Source organism: Hevea brasiliensis, chromosome 5 (genome assembly GCF_030052815.1).
Source record: "Hevea brasiliensis isolate MT/VB/25A 57/8 chromosome 5, ASM3005281v1, whole genome shotgun sequence".
NCBI classification, from domain to species: domain Eukaryota; kingdom Viridiplantae; phylum Streptophyta; class Magnoliopsida; order Malpighiales; family Euphorbiaceae; genus Hevea; species Hevea brasiliensis.
Window position 1 is genome coordinate 110,592,692 of NC_079497.1, and position 11,292 is coordinate 110,603,983.

At 43.0% G+C, this 11,292-nt stretch overlaps 1 pseudogene; it reads right to left on the reverse strand.

The window, feature by feature from the left end:
• LOC131180280 (NAC domain-containing protein 90-like) overlaps positions 1-5,022 on the reverse strand; it is an 11,772-nt pseudogene extending 6,750 nt beyond the window's left edge.
• Between the last annotated feature and the right edge of the window lie 6,270 nt (positions 5,023-11,292).

Genomic DNA, 11,292 nt, shown 5'->3' on the forward strand with positions numbered 1-11,292 from the left:
ACGAGCATTAAATGCTCGGACTAGTATAAATAGGGTGGGAGGGTTAGCGATTGTTTTCTCATTCCATTTTTAATCCTCTGCTCACAACGAAGTTCTCTCATTTTCTCAAGTTCTTAGGCCGTCGGACTCGGTAAGGGCTTTGATCCTCTTTTAATTTAAATTCTTTGTTTCTTTTGAAAATGAAGCGGTCAGAAGGTCGAGGCGGCGAGCCCTCCTTCGATTCTCGTGGTCATCGTCAAGAAGAAGCGGTCGGGCCAAGCGTTCAACAAGAACCTCCGAGGCCTCCGCTCCAACTCGGGGCGGGTCATACCATCGAGCTCGCACCTTCTTCAAGGAGAGACCCTTCCTATAGGCGAGCTTAGTCGGTTCTTGAGAATCCGATCTGCAATCGTTTGTTCAAGAATACAATATTTGTCTGATTCATATGGTGATCAAGTGCCATGGCGATCTTAGTGTCGATCACTCTTTTGAAGAGAATGACATGGTCATGGTGTCTGAGGAGCGATTAAAGGCCGATGCGAGGTTCCCTCTGGCCGATTTCTATAAGGAGGTCCTAAAACTTCAGAGCATCCATTGTTCAAATCCACCCCAACTCGTGGCGGATCTTGGTTGCTAGAGGTCTATGCCGAGCTAAAGGGAATCGGACCTACGGCTAAGGTGTTCGCCGAGCTACACGGACTAACTTCATGAAAGGATGGCGAACACTGGTTCTTTCAGCGAAGCCTCATTGCGGACTCTTTTAGATCTGCCCTCATCCCTTAAGAATTGGAAGAGCCAGGTTCTTCATTACGAGGAGTAAAGATCAGAGTGCTTTGAGGACTTTCCTCGTAGTTGGTGGTACCGAGGCCTGCTTCGAAGCACATTACCTTGAGTCAAGAGGAAAGCTCAATAGTGATGGAGTGAAAAGCCGAGCCGCCACTCTAAAATATTCTGTCCAAATGCGGTGTTGCGAAGCGCACCATTGGACCATGCAAGCGATCAGCCAAGCTTCGCGAACTTAGCTCTCGACCTCGGCATTGGTATTTTCTATATCTCGATTCTCGGGACCTTAGAGATCTCACTAACCTTTTCTTTGTGCGGTATGGCGGGTGGTGAGGTTAGGAGCGGAAGAAGAACAAAGAGATCTTAGGAAAGTAAAAAGGAGATGAAGCGTTGAGCGACTTCAAACACGATCACGAACACAGGAGATACAAAGAGACCCACCTCAACCTTGGTCCGCCGACCAGCTGAAGTGTCGAGATCTCCTCCTAGATCGGAAGAAGCGACCTCGCCTCTCGATTGTCCCAAGCACGGAAGGGGGCCTCCTCAAGCTTCTGGGAGGACCTCTTCTCGTGGCGCTCAAATCTGATCATTGCTTGAAGAATAGCAGGATGTCGGGAGAACCCGATTTTGCCAAAGTCACAGGGTCTACCATCTTCTTTCGGAGGGCCGGGACGGTGTCCCGAATGGTCTCGATGATATCTTGACTCGAACCATGAGCCTAAGCGTGGAGTGTGCAGTGAACGGACCATGATTCGGGAAAAGATTCGTGCAGGTAAGGAGGTCGGGAAGAAAAATCAGGAATTGGCTTCCCTCGATCCCAACTCTCATCAGCTCGGGATTATATATCTCAAGTCGGGGCGGGCGAAGTACCATGAAGACCGGTGGCGAAAGGTCTCGTGACTTGGTGAAAGTGAGCGGGCTCTCGGAGAAGTCCGGGCACTTGAGGCCAATGGCCTTCAGTCGCTCAACTTGTAGAGGAGCTTAACGCGAAGGATAAGGAGCTTTCGGAGAAAGACAAAGAGCTTAAGGAAAGGATGAAGAGATGGTGTCGGGAATGGCGGAGCCTATGTGAATGCTCATAAGGATCTCTTGGCCGAACTCCAGCGCTATCTGAAGAGGACTTCTCTTGGATGGGCGACTGGCTCCGGGCGATGGTGAAGATAGTGAGGAGGAGGCGAGGAAGAGAGAGAGAGTGAAGCGAGAATGTAAATCAGTGGGGTGATCCCCGTAGAATAAATATAACAAATTATTAAATTAAATGAAATATCTCTTTTGATCAATGAATGGATGTGATTGGAAAATCTTTGAATTGCCTAAGTATTTGATTGTATGGCGTAGCGAAACATGAACTAAATGCCATTATTAATCTAAGTATAAAAGATCGGAAAGCACAATAAGCATGAGATCGGTGGGGAGAAATGTTGAGCAGGACTTGATTAAAATTGAAAATTTAACTTGAACACTTAAGATCGGAACCCTCGTTAAGCGAACCAAAACTTTAGCTCTTAATCTTAGAAAAGGAGGTCGGCAATAAAGCGGTAAAAAAATCTAATGCTAGTTCACTTCATCTATCAACAGAGATCAGGGATATACCCGACGGGTCCGGAAATTCGATAGCGGGTTTGAAAGGTCGGTAAATGATTTGAGAGATCGGCGAGGCTTAATGAATATGAGGACTCAGCATTAATTCAATTCTTTGTGAGGAGAGATCGGAAATGTGACCGCCTATCAAAGAGGGATCGGAAACGTGATTAGCTGTTCAAAGAAGAATTTTATTGATTCTAGGGATCGGCCAAAATATGGTGTCGATAGCTGCCCCTCTTTACATAATTTCTATTAAAGGAAAAATTTCCGTATAGGAATTATGTAAAGATTCAGACTCATATTTTGGACGATTAGGTGTTCGAAATTAGGGAACTAAAGCACACCTAAGTTAATGACCTAGAAAGTTAAAATCAACTTGGATCTAGAAACCAGAGGTTGATAACAGGAATGTAAATTGCATGAAATTAAAATCAACTTAGATCAAAGGACCCAGAGGTTGATAGCATGAAATGTAAATTGTAGAAAATTAAAATCAACTTAGATCAAGGAACCAGAGGTTGATAGCAGGAAATGTAAATTGAATGAAATTAAAATCAACTTAGATCAAGGAACCAGAGGTTGATAGCAGGAAATGTAAATTTGGAAAATTAAAATCAACTTAGATCAAGGAACCGGAGGTTGATAGCGGAAATGTAAATTGCATGAAATTAAAATCAACTTAGATCAAGGAACGAGGTTGATAACGAGAATTTAAATTGCTGGAAATTAAAATTAACTTAGATCAAGGAACCGGAGGTTGATAGCATGAAATGTAAATTTGGAAAATTAAAATCAACTTAGATCAAGGAACCGGAGGTTGATAGCGGAAATGTAAATTGCATGAAATTAAAATCAACTTAGATCAAGGAACGAGAGGTTGATAGCGAGGAAATGTAAATTGCATGAAATTAAAATCAACTTAGATCAAGGAACGAGAGGTTGATAGCAGGAATTTAAATTGCTGGAAATTAAAATCAACTTAGATCAAGGAACCGGAGGTTGATAGCATGAAATGTAAATTGCGAGAAAATTAAAATCAACTTAGATCAAGGAATCGAGAGGTTGATAGCGAGGAAATGTAAATTGCATGAAACTAAAATCAACTTAGATCAAGGAACCGAGAGGTTGATAACGAGAATTTAAATTGCTGGAAATTAAAATCAACTTAGATCAAGGAACGAGAGGTTGATAGCATGAAATGTAAATTGCGAAAAATTAAAATCAACTTAGATCAAGGAACCGAGGTTGATAGCGGAAATGTAAATTGCATGAAACTAAAATCAACTTAGATCAAGGAACGAGAGGTTGATAACGAGAATTTAAATTGCTGGAAATTAAAATTAACTTAGATCAAGAAACGAGAGGTTGATAGCGGAAATGTAAATTGCATGAAACTAAAATCAACTTAGATCAAGGAACGAGAGGTTGATAACGAGAATTTAAATTGCTGGAAATTAAAATCAACTTAGATCAAGGAACGAGAGGTTGATAACGAGAATTTAAATTGCTGGAAATTAAAATCAACTTAGATCAAGGAACCGAGGTTGATAGCATGAAATGTAAATTGCGAGAAAATTAAAATCAACTTAGATCAAGGAATCGAGAGGTTGATAGCGAAATGTAAATTGCATGAAACTAAAATCAACTTAGATCAAGGAACGAGAGGTTGATAACGAGAATTTAAATTGCTGGAAATTAAAATCAACTTAGATAAAGGAACCGGAGGTTGATAGCATGAAATGTAAATTGCGAGAAAATTAAAATCAACTTAGATCAAGGAACGAGAGGTTGATAGCGAAATGTAAATTGCATGAAACTAAAATCAACTTAGATCAAGGAACCGGAGGTTGATAACGAGAATTTAAATTCTTGGAAATTAAAATTAACTTAGATCAAGGAACGAGAGGTTGATAGCGAGAAATGTAAATTGCATGAAACTAAAATCAACTTAGATCAAGGAACGAGAGGTTGATAACGAGAATTTAAATTTCTTTGAAATTAAAATCAACTTAGATCAAGGAAACAGAGGTTGATAACAGGAATTTAAATTGCTGGAAATTAAAATCAACTTAGATCAAGGAACCAGAGGTTGATAGCAGGAAATGTAAATTGCAGAAAATTAAAATCAACTTAGATCAAGGAAACAGAGGTTGATAGCAGGAAATGTAAATTGCATGAAATTAAAATCAACTTAGATCAAGGAACCAGAGGTTGATAACAGGAATTTAAATTGCTGGAAATTAAAATCAACTTAGATCAAGGAACCAGAGGTTGATAGCATGAAATGTAAATTGCAGAAAATTAAAATCAACTTAGATCAAGGAACCAGAGGTTGATAGCAGGAAATGTAAATTGCATGAAATTAAAATCAACTTAGATCAAGGAACCAGAGGTTGATAACAGAAATGTAAATTGCATGAAATTAAAATCAACTTAGATCAAGGAACCAGAGGTTGATAACAGGAATTTAAATTGCTGGAAATTAAAATCAACTTAGATCAAGGAACCAGAGGTTGATAGCAGGAAATGTAAATTGCATGAAATTAAAATCAACTTACAAAACAAGTCTGACTTTGGCACATGAAGTTATTCCCTGACAAAGTGTACTTAACAAGATAATGAAGGCGGACGATTAATGGAGGAGTTGTAAGGCCTGACCTATGACCTCGTTCTTTCGGACGTCCCTTTTCCGTTCCCGACTTTCTCCTTATTCTTCGGAAAGCGCCCTTGTGGGTTTTCACTTTCTTTTCGTCCATTCGACCAGAAGCGCCCTTTCGGGTTTTCACCTCTGGTTGTTTTTTTTTTTTTTTTTTTGGCGGCTATTCCTGCAAATCTCATAGTAAAGTGCGAGGTTATCAATTTTTAAATTCAAATCTTATGGCGAAATTTAACTAATCAATAGCGCATTAGTCAAAGAGAAAGGATAGTATTAAAAAGTGAGTAGCGGAAAACAAAAGCGAGAAGGAATGGAGTATAACTTTATCATGGCTTTAGGAAAAATAGACTTTCAAAGGAAAGGAAAGGTACAAGGATAGATCTCATATATTCCTTTTAGTTGGTTTTGAAGTCTTTTAAGCGCCATATTCCAAGTTCTCTGAAGTCCCTTAGTGACGGTTGCCTCTCTATCCAGCGGTTTCATGCCCCCTTCCTTATTCCTCAGTTTGGTTCTTGGGGCGCCCTTTTTGGTTTCACCCCAAGTTTTTTTTTTTTTTTAGGGCGCCCTTTGGGTTTTCATCCCTTCTCCTTTTTATGCATAGTATTTCTTGTGATTGTCGGCATTCCACGAGTCTCGGGAATTCTTCACCGTCCATGTGGGTCAAGATCAAGGCTCCTCGATGCGCCTTTTTAACCACATAGGGTCCCTCGTAGGTTGGTGACCATTTGCCCGAGGATCGTTTTGGTTTGGTAGTACTTTCTTTAGAACTAAGTCCGGGTTGGAATTCGCGGCGAGCGCTTTTATCAAATGCCTAGCCATTCTCCTCACGATATAATTGCGTGACATGCTGCTGTTAACCTTTTCTCATCCGGCAAGTTTAAGCGATCCAACCTTGGTTGGATCCATTACGACTCACCAATCCACGATTCCTTGAATCCTTAGGAAGGAATTTCAACCTCAACGGTATCTGCTTCCATCCGTAGACCGGTGAGTATGGAGTTGCCCAGTTGAGGTTCTTATGGAAATCGGTATGCATGAAGGCGTAGGAGCATGTCATGCCAATCCCTATATGTGGCCGTCATTTTCCGGATTATCCTCTTTAGATTTTTGTTCGCGGCTTCCACGCTCCATTCATCTGAGGGCGGTATGGGGAGGAATTGAGATGTCGGATTACGTATTGATCACACCACGAATCTTGGACCGTTCGAGGTTCTTGGCGTTATCGGTGACAATTTCATTGGAGACCATGCGGCATATGATATTGTTTGAAGAATTTGAAAGCGTGTTACTGCGTGATGTGAGCATAGGATGTCGCCTCGACCCATTTGGAGAAATAGTCGATGGCTACAAGGATGAATCTGTGCCCATTGGATGCCTTGGGATTGATGGGACCAATCACATCTATGCCCCACATTGCAAAAGGCCACGGTGAGGCGAGATTGAGCGACTTGTGGTGGCACATTTATCGGATCTGCGTCGTCGACACTTGTGGCACTTAGGAAATACTCGATGCAATCCTTTTCCATTGTGGTCCAAAAATACCCACGTCGCATGATTTGCTTGTCCATCATGAGTACATTGGCGTGAGTTTCACAATTTCCCACATGAGTTTCAAAAAGGATTCTCTTAGCCTCCTTTGCATCCACACATCTCAATAATTCACCATTGGAGCTTCTTTTGTATAGGGTTTCCCCAGGAAAAGTACCCCAATGCTAACCTCAGAATCATCTTCTTTTCATTTTGCTTGCCCTGAAGGAATTCTCGATTCTGATGAACCGCCAGGATGTCGTGATACCACGGCTTTCCTTAGAGCTCTTCTTCAATCCTGATGCAATAGGCGGGCTCATCCCTTACATTAATCTTCACCGTCGAAGCGTCGCCCTTCTTGATTTGAGCCATAACGGCTAGAGTAGCTAAGGCGTCGACAAATTGATTCTTGTCTCTACTCGGATGAGTGAAAGAGATTTCTTGAATTCCCTGATCATCTCGATGAAGTATTTACGGTAGGGGATTAGCTTAGGATCCTTGGTTTGCCATTCTCCTTGACACGATAAATTATCGAGTAGAGTCTCCATACACCTCCAACTTTACGATTTTCATCTCTATAGCGACATGTAGACCCATTACACAAGCTTCATATTCTGCGACATTGTTGATACAGTCAAATCCCAACTTAGCGGCTATTGGGAAGTGCTTTCATGCAGGGATACTAATGCGGCTCAATTCCATTCCGGATAAATTGTTGCTCAGTCAAAATACATTTCCCACACATCAGTGACCCCTCTTCTTGTGATCTACTTCATTAATATGTTAAATGGGAACTCAAAATCGAGCTTCATAATCCGGGATAGGGTTTTCCGCTAGGAAGTCGATGAATTACGCTACCTTTCACGCTTCCGGTCATGTAGACTATATCATATTGGGAGAGTATAACTTTGCCACTTGGCTATCCTTCCCGCACGAATGGGCTTTCGAATCGTGTCGATAGGATCCATCAGGAGATAAGCCATGTCTTGTGATTCAACATGTAGTGCTTGAGGCGATTTCTTTGTCGGAGCTAACTTGCAGCAAGTCTTTTCTAAGAAAGAGTACCTTGACTCATAATCATTGAACTTCTTGCTCGGGTAGTAAATGGCCCTCTCTTTTAGGCGGTATCATCATCTTTGTCCTAAAACACATCCCATAGAGCTCTGTTGGACGCCATGTGCGGGATCGAGGCACACTTTGCCACGGCGGGACCAATCTTGGTGGGTTTGACAAATCTTGTTTGATTGTCTCGAAAGCCTTTTGACAATCCGAATCCCATTGGGTAGGATTGTTCTTAGAGTAGTCTGAAAATAGGCTCGACTTTGGCGGTGAGATTAGAAATAAATCTTGAAATGTAGTTCAACTTTCCTAGAAAGCTGCGCACCTCCCTTTACATTTTTGGGGCGGCATTTCTTGAATAGCTCGAACTTTATGCGGATCCACTTCTATCCCTTTCTAAACTTACTATGAATCCCAACGGTTTTCTGATCTAGCTCACGAAGATGCATTTAGCGGGGTTCGGCTTCAACTTGTATTTCTGAGCCTTTGAGCACCCTCCTCATCACTGAGCGTGGCTCTCTTCTCCTGGATTTAATGATCATATCATCCACATATACCTCCACTTCTTTATGCATCATATCGTGGAATAATGTGACCATTCTTGTGGTAAGTAGCCCAGGCATTCTTCAACCCGAAGGGCATGACCCGATAGCAAAATACCCCCATTGGGTGATGAAAGCGATTTTATCCTTGTCTTCCTTGTCCATCGGAATCGATTGTACCACGATGCCCCATCAATACACGAACACCTACCCAATCCAGCATTGTCAACTAACACATCAATGTGAGGAGAGGAAATCATCTTTCAAACTTGCTTTATTAAGGTCCTGTAGTCAACACACACCACGACTCTCCGTCTTTTTCATTCTTGGGGACGACATTAGCCACCCATTGGGGATATTTGACTACTTCCAAGAACCGGCGTCATCTTGTTTCTTGACTTCATCCCGAACCTTGAAGCGGTGTGTGGATTCATTCTCCTCGATTTACGCTTCAGGATCGTTCACGGAATTAAGGGAATCTTGTGCGTCACTATCAGGGGTCCAAACCGACCATATCATCATAGCTCCATGAAAATCGTCGAGAAATTCCTTAAGCGGACCGATCATATCTCCCAATTCCTCACTCTCCACTACCTTAAGTTCCCTTTTACTTCTTGAGCCTAAGTTTATTGTGCGCGTTTCATCTTCACAAGGCACGAGGAGGGTTCATCTTTTCATTGCTTTCTTACGTAAGGTCTTCCTCGAATTACTTGAAGTAATGGCGGTTATGGGGATTTCAAAATTAACCGGAGGAATTTACGAGTCTATTGGATTATTAGGTGTTAATTGATGAATGGTCTGAATGAATAAAGAATAGAACATGTTATAAGGATGGAATTAAAAGGAAAGAGAGTATTGGATTTAAAATGCGCTATCAATTCATTAATATTAATGCCATAAGAAAAGGTCCATTTCTGATTACACTTGTCACCATGGACAAAATGATCAAGTGTAGATAACAGGTACTTTACTCGAAATTGAGTGCAGGATATCCTCAGTTGTCGGTTGTCAAGCTCTGCTCCTCGACCATGGGTGAAACTAGGGCCTCATACAAGGAATCGGTTGGATGACATCTATGGATGGATCATCTGGTGATTATTACGTACTTGCCGGATGTTGGATGGCCAGGTTTGGTGAAGATCTCCGTAATTCTCGGGACTATTTTCATTTTCCCATCTCTGGTCGAACCTCGATCCGAAGCATTCTCCTCATCCAGAATCGCCCATCCACGAGGCATCCTCCTCATACCCCAAACCACAACGGCCTATCTTACGAATAGCGGTATAGGCTCGGCGATTCCTTGCAAGGCGGTGCCCAAGCCTTTCCCCTCTTGATACCGTTTCTTGACATTACTTTGGCCACCATAGCCATAGCCCCTTCCTTCCAGTATATTGCAATTCAAGGGCACGGAAAGAACTCTCCAATGATTCTTCGGCCGCTTCCACATACGGAAGTGATTGCGGCTTGGTGACCAGTATGGCCTCTTAGCCCCTTACAGTGATGATTTTGCCGTCCTTAATGTATTTGATCTTACGGTGTAAGGTTGAAGGAGCAGCGTTCGCGAGTGGATCCACGGCCTCCCTAATAACATAGTGTAAGCGGCTCAATGTTCATCACTTGAAGCGTGGCGTTGAAAGTACATGCCGACTTGGATTGGCAAGTCAATGTCTCCCGATGCCTCTCTCACGATGCCGTCAAGGCTTTTACCACCATTGCACTCGGCGTATATGCGATTGGTCAGCCGTGCTTTGGCTAAGGTCGCGCTAAGCGATACATTGAGGGTCGATCCGTTATCGATGAGAACCTTGGCCACTATACAACCCTTACACTTCACGATTACATGTAGAGCTTTATTGTGCCTAAGCCCGCAGTCTACCTCCTCTTGAGAAAAGGCTACAAGTGGATGCTGGATTTGTCCTACTATTTTCTCAAAGCGCCTGGAGTAATGTCGGGGTTCATAAAGGCTGATCCGAGATTCTTTGTAGGGCTTGTCGGTGGACTTAGAGCTCGAGGATCGGTGATATGATGAAATTCGGGCGGGGTTTTCTCAATTGCTCCACCACGTCATACTCGCTCTGCTTCATTATTTGGAGCAGCGGTTCTTCATCTTCCTTGCGCTCAATAGGCTCTGCTTCCTCTGTTTTCTCAACCTCCTCTTAGTGTTTCTTGATGACTCTCCCATTTTACTTTCCCTTTTTCTTCTCTCTTTCTTCGTTCATAACACCTCCCACTTGAGTTATAAACTCGACTTCTTGCTCAGTGGAGAAGGTTTTGTTGCAATAACGGGCCGAGGCTGGTTTGGGGAGTAATGTTGCTAGCGAGTCGGCATAAGTCATCTGAAATGCTCGTGAGGAAGCGAAACATGGTTTTGGTGGTGTCGGAGGTGAGGCAAGGCTAGGGGCGGATCTTGCTTGGCGCTCCACGAGTAAAAACTTGGAAATTATAGTTCCAAGGAATTGCGTGAGTATTGGTGACGGGGAAGTGGGGCGTAGTTCGGATAAGCTATTCTGGCGGTGAGGCTCTGGGGTGAGAAAGTGATTAGGCTTGGAGGTAGAAGCGGTTTGGTGAGTCTAGCGGTGTTCACTTCCCCTTCCGCCTTTATGCGGCATCTCAAAACTTTAGAGATAACAAATTTGGACTTCTTGCACGAACCCCTCACAATCTTGCGACTTATGGTGTTTGCCCCTCCATAGTAAGGACACCGTACTCTCTTCAAATCCTGCTACGAGGGCAAAGGTGACCTTCTCTTCTTGATATGGCAAAAATTTCTTTGAAATAAGGGACCAACTTGTCCACTTAGGTGTTGATCCTTCTCCCTCGGACTCAATCATATTCACACCACTACGCATTATGGTTAGGTAGTGGGTTTGAGAGTGACATTGGGGAGGAACCATTTCCCTCGATCTTCAACCACCCGTTCGGATTAGGCGTGCACTCTCCCTCTGAGTGCCCGCGATTGTCGATTGAATGCCCTTGTGCTCCTCCATGATACTCTCACAGGCGGTGGCATCATACCACAGGATATGGCGGTGGATTGGGTCTAAAAGGGTGATGCGATTTGGTTTATCTGACAAGGTATCGGTATATTTCAGCGAGAGGGAGGAAGGGGTGGATCGGGATTCCTTGGAGGTCTTGGGTTATTTTGTGGTGGTCGTGGTTGAG